Here is a 6000-nt window from a genome sequence, read left to right on the forward strand (position 1 = left end):
AGTCCGAAGGCCCCTGCAAGTCCTACAATGTCAATAAGTATTCCAAGAGAGGTGCAAATTTGTTCTTATAAGATATGTGTTACCTCTGGGCGGACTGCTGTCAGTGAGGGGGGCAGCAATGAGGTCGGTCGAGTCGGGCGGACAGCTGGTATAACAGCAGCCGACTCGTCGGCTGCTGCAAATGGTCGCTGAGGTGCCGACCTGGGTCCCTATTGAAAGTAGTATGTAAAACAGTTAGTGTTTTCTGAAAGAAACATTGTGGCATGGATTGGTTTAATCTTACCAAATTCACAGAAGTCTCCGAATCGGATGAAGACACTTCTTCCATTTCTGGAGGTTGGGCTGCCACAGGTGGTTCTTCTGCCTGCCACTCGATTGCTAGAGGAAGTGCCGCTGCTGGCTGGGCGGCTGCAGGTTGGGCGGCTGCTTCTAGAGCCACTGCAGCCGGAATCTCTGGGGCACCTTCGATTTCGGGATCAGCAACATCAAGGATGTTGTTTTGAGGGTCAGCTTCGGCGAGGGCAGTTGGTCTTTCCTTCGAAATGGATGAGTCTGATGCCATGTATGGCGGGCGACCCATCTGGGAAGTAGTTCCCTCGCTGTCAGAAGAGACCCCTGCTGCTGATCCGATGGGTGAAGGTGTCTGTGAAAAAATCATGGAAATGTTGGTTGTTAAATATATCAGGGTTGATCATTAGAATCCTAAGTATTACTGATGAGAGAACTTACTGGTTCTCTAGGCACTACTGGTAAAGATTGCCTCCTGGTCGGGTGCCTGGCCCGACCGCTCCTCGGTGCAGGAGGAAGAGTTTGCCTCCTCGTCGGGTCCTCCGTCCGACTGCTCATTGGCAAAGTGAGAAGTGGAGTAGGGGTTTGGAGAGGAACTGCCTCAGTCGGGACCAAAGGTTGGTCGGCTGGGGTCGGCGTCGGTTGTGTGGTCGGTGCTGCCAAGGTCGGTTCTGGTGAATAATATGTGACATCAAAGTTAAGATATAGTGAATTGGTTCACGGTGTTAAGAAACATTACCAATTCGGGGTCGGGCCCTTGCTGACGTCCTATTTGTTCCAAGGTCTGCTAGTGTTTGCTGGTCGGTCCCCGAGGTCGGGGGTGTTGGCAGCTGGGACGCTTTCCTTTTTCGCGTTGGAGCACTAGACCCGATCCCCGGGGCGGCTGTTTGTTGTTGAGTGCTAGTATGTCTAGCCGCCCCTAGAACCAATCCTTGGGGGGGAAGGAGTATGTTCAGCAACCGACCCTCATCAGGGGAGATCAGGGGCCATACAACCGACCACCATTCATTGAATGTTTCTACAGTCTCAGGGTTGGAGCGGAAAGGAATATAAGAATTGGAAGTTATATACGTGGTGAGCTGGGAGATATAAGAAGGAATTGAATTCGGTAGGACTCGTCGGTCAGGGCTTTGAAAAATTATATGTGGACACGCGACGGGTCCAGGGATACCTTGGCAACAGCCGAACTGGCGCGCCACGAATTGAGGTTCATAATTAAAAGTGTAAAAGGTTTTCTGCCCCTTTTTATCAAGTTTTTTGCTACTAAAAAGAGACCTGGGTTTGAGGGCAACGTCCCAGGCAAAAGGATAAGTGGAATGAGGACAAGGCTCAGGAGTCGGAAGCGGATTTGGTACTGAAAAAGGCCAAAAATGGTCGGGAGCATAGCCCGCATACTTTTTATACATAGAAAATCGAGAGTTATTGCGGGTATCTGTTAAAACTGCGATTATTATTGGATCGGAAGATTGGAGTTTATTGCGTCCTGAGCAGAGTCGGTTAAGGGCTAATCCCAAATGTTTTTCAGTTGTTGGCATAGTGGGCGGAGATCCTAAGTTAAACGCGTTGGGGAAGTAAAGACGGAACCAAAGTTCTAAAAACCAAAAAGGACCCGATGCGGCAGTGTCTAATTTTCTACTATCATTATCTGTCAGACGAAGGCTAACCCTAGTAAGTCCTTCAAACAGATTGGCTAAAAACAGGGTGCCAAGGGAAAAGAACCGACCTGACGCGATATGAATGGCCAGGTCGAGATGAGAAGGAAGAACACATTTGGAAGGGGAAACAATGACATACCTACAAAGCCAAAAAAGGATAAAGGCAGTATGCTCCCGGTCGGTCACAGGGGTCCCTGGAGCCCCTTGCTGGTCGGTTGCGAACTTTGTCCAACCCCATTCCTTCACACCTTGTAAAGACCACCCTGGATGGTCTTCTGATGGCTCCTGCCCATCTAGGGCTCCCATTACAGGGTCTTCACCCACGACTGGGAGATGCGCGATCATTGCCACGTCCATAAGAGTTGGACCAAAGGGGCCAGATGGTAGGAGGAAAGTCCCATTTTCCGCATTCCAGAAGGCAGACATGGCCAACAGCACCTTCTCATGCAGGTTGATAGGCATGGTGGACAGTAGTATGGCTTGGTCGATTTTTTGAGATCGCCATTGGGCCTGGAAGTGTTCTGCTACCCGTCGATACCAAGCGCGGTAAGGATCTTTTGGGTCTGTGAGATGGGTTTTGATGCTGTCTCGAATGCGAACTGCTTGGTAGTTAGGATTGTTGATAGCCAAAGAATTTCGGGATTCCAAAACTTCCCTCATCCGATTTGAGTCTTCAGGAGTAGTGCAGTATGGACGGATCGTCGGAGTTAGTACTTTTGAGGCTGAAAATGGGCCCTCCGGGAGGGTTCCGTCGAAAGGAAGGGCAGGAATGTATTGATTCGCCATAGTTAGAGTGTTTTGGGATTGTGATTCACAAAAGCTTATATTGCGGAGAAGGAAGTTAATCAGGAGTGTTGCAGTAACTGGTGCAGTTGCTAAGGGAGTTTTTCAAGAGGGTGGTGATTTATGAACTTCCAAACATTGATTGTTAAATGGCGTTTGAAAGTCCCTTGGCGGCGGGCAAGTTGTTACGTACGAAATTTAGAATTAGGTTAAAAGCCCAAGGTAAAAAGAAGAATGGGCCTGGCAATAGGGTTGATTGAACTGGCTGAAGGACACCGTGAGGAAATCAAGGAAAATAGATTTATTTCTAAGGAAAATACAAGACGGAAGGTCCTCAGGTCGGTAGGTCCTCAGGTCGGTAGGTCCTCAAGACGGAAGGTCCTCAAGACGGAAGGTCCTCAGGGCGAAAAGACCTCAGGTCGGAAGGTCCTCAAGACGGAAGGTCCTCAGGGCGGAAAGACCTCAGGTCGGAAGGATCTCAGGTCGGTAGGTCCTCAAGACGGAAAGACCTCAAGTCGGAAGGTCTTCAGGTCGGGAGGTCCTCAAGATGGAAAGACCTCAGGTCGGAAGGTCTTCAGGTCGGGAGGTCCTCAAGATGGAAAGACCTCAGGTCGGAAGGATCTCAGGTCGGTAGGTCCTCAAGACGGAAAGACCTCAGGTCGGAAGGTCTTCAGGTCGGGAGGTCCTCAAGACGGAAAGTAATCAGGACGGAAGGTCTTCAGGTCGGTAGGTCCTCAAGACGGAAAGTCATCAGGACGGGAAGTCCGCAGGTCGGGAGGCTTTCAGGTCGGGAAAAGGAAGAAAGTTAAGATCTCAAGAATTGATCCAAATCCAGACCGAAGTCGGGCAGACGCGGAGGTCTGTTAAGAGGAAGGTCGAAGACGGAGGGCGGCTGATGCGGAGGTCGGCCCAAGCGAGGTCGGGCGAAGAAGCAGGTCGGGCGAAGGACGAAGTCGGGCCAAAAGAGCGGAAGGTCTGTGGTCGGTTCAAAGAGTGAAATATAAGGATAATTTTGGTCTGCTGAGGACACGTGTCAGCATGAAAAGGGTTGGAAGACGGTTGGGAAGGAGACGTTGTAACCGTTCGGGTGACGGTTTTCAGTACGGTTAAAGGTTTGAATCATCATTTGGCAAGATATCTTCAATCAACTTCAACAAAGCAAAGTCAGATTTGGGGATCACCACTTTAAATTTCAGTCTTTTATTTTCCAGTTTATTTTTCTGTACGTTACAGTGTTTAGAGATTCCTAATCTCAGGCACTAATTAATCAAGTTTAAGGATATTCTCTATATCTTTGAATTTTACTTTATTTTTGTTGAAAAATTACATCAACAATTATATTTCGAATTTCATATTGATTCGAATTTTAAAAATACCGATCCAATCCGATCTGATCCGAAAATATGAAATTTGGCAAAAATCAATCCAAACCAATCCAAAAATTCAAACTAAATTTTAAATTTTGGTTTAATTTAGATCGAATTTTCAAATTTAAGATATTTTACTCACCCTTACTTTGAAACATGATAAAAAATTGGAGGCTCCCCATGTGTTATTTATTAGTATTATTTTTTATTTAGCTGAAGTTAATAATGAATATAGTTCATTAAATTGTGTAGTATTAATTGTTCTATGTTTAGGTCCAAATTAGAGATATAAGTAATTGTGGAAAAAATAAAATAAAATAAAATAAAAATAAAATCAACTAGAGACCCTACAAATAATTTTATAGGAGTTATATACAAATATATATATATATATATATATAAGATATATGATATACATTATTATAATTAAATAATTTTGACCAGAGACAAATCATAGCAAGTGTGTGTCAGAAATATGAATTAGACAAGACATCATCACTACTCAACATTTAATTTTACATGAGATTTTTTTAGATTTTTTTTTTAGTACAAACTTTTAAAAAATAAATTGTTACTATTATTTTTAAATAATATATATATTTAAAAATATCATAGTAAAGATATTTTTATTTCACAAAAATCATATACTTCCTTTGTCCTATTACGGTGTTTACTATAAACACATAAATTTAGTAAAAATATAATTAATAAATAATTAAAAATATATTAATAAATTAATAAATATAGTTATTGTATAATAAAAATATTATAAATTTAAATTAAGATAAATAATTGGTCTAATATTAAATTAAAAAATTTAGAATAAAATTAAAATATATAATTCTTTAAATAAATGACAAAATAAGTAAAACAGACAAATAAAAAATTGAACACGGTAAATCGGAAGGAAAAGGTAACAAATATATGAAAGAAATAATTCTTAAATCAAATATTAGCGGAAGCGAATACGATACTTAACAAACCTCCCGCCATTGTTAAAATTTAAATCTGTTCTTGAGATCTTTTTCTTTAAGCAAACAGTAGGTTGGAACTGTGGGAAGAACGTGTTGCCAAACCCTGGAACCGTTAGGAACCCTGACTCTCAAATAGCGATGGTGTATTCTAATATTCTGATAGTAGGTTTAGTAACCCGTATGTGAAAGTATTTATAATTAAAAAGAAAAACCGTCAATCACGATTTTTCTGCCACTTCTCACGTATATTTTGAATGTAATAGACTTATTGAGAGAAAAGTGGGTCATAATTTTTAAGGTTAATTTAATTATATAAGATAATCTAAAAATAATCAAAATTTAAATATAATTAATTAATTAATTAAACTAGCATTCTCCTACTTGGCCCACTCAGACCATCACAATATAACGAGAAACTTTACATATGAATCATGGCGGTAGGTGTTCTATAAGCGAATGTTACCTTCCATGCATCACGATATGTCAAACATCTTAAACTAAATTCACAATTTAATGAATAAATCTTATATTTATTCCGGGTTAAACTTAGGCGAGTTTTCTCAATAATAAACAAATATGTGCACAATAACGCGAGAAAACATCAAACTGAATAAGAGTCTCAAATAACAATGTGCGCAAATAAACTACATTGTAGAACTAAGTCCCATAGTTGCTACGTGATCCCTGAAATTCTTTAGTGGTATGTCTTTAGTCAAGGGACATCAACTCTTGTACTAACGTGTTCAATGACCACTTTATTTTTCTTGACATGTTCTTTTAAGGCTAAATACTTGATGTCGTGAGCTTACTTCGACTCCCACTCTTATTGTTTTTTAGCCATAAACACCGCAGCAGAGTTGTCACAGTACAATTTGATCGGTCTAGAAATAGAGTCAACGACTCTAAGCTCGGATATGAAACTCTTTAACCATA

The sequence above is a fragment of the Andrographis paniculata genome, unplaced genomic scaffold (assembly GCF_009805555.1).
Source record: "Andrographis paniculata isolate CXL003 unplaced genomic scaffold, ASM980555v1 Contig57END, whole genome shotgun sequence".
Classification (NCBI taxonomy): Eukaryota; Viridiplantae; Streptophyta; class Magnoliopsida; order Lamiales; family Acanthaceae; genus Andrographis; species Andrographis paniculata.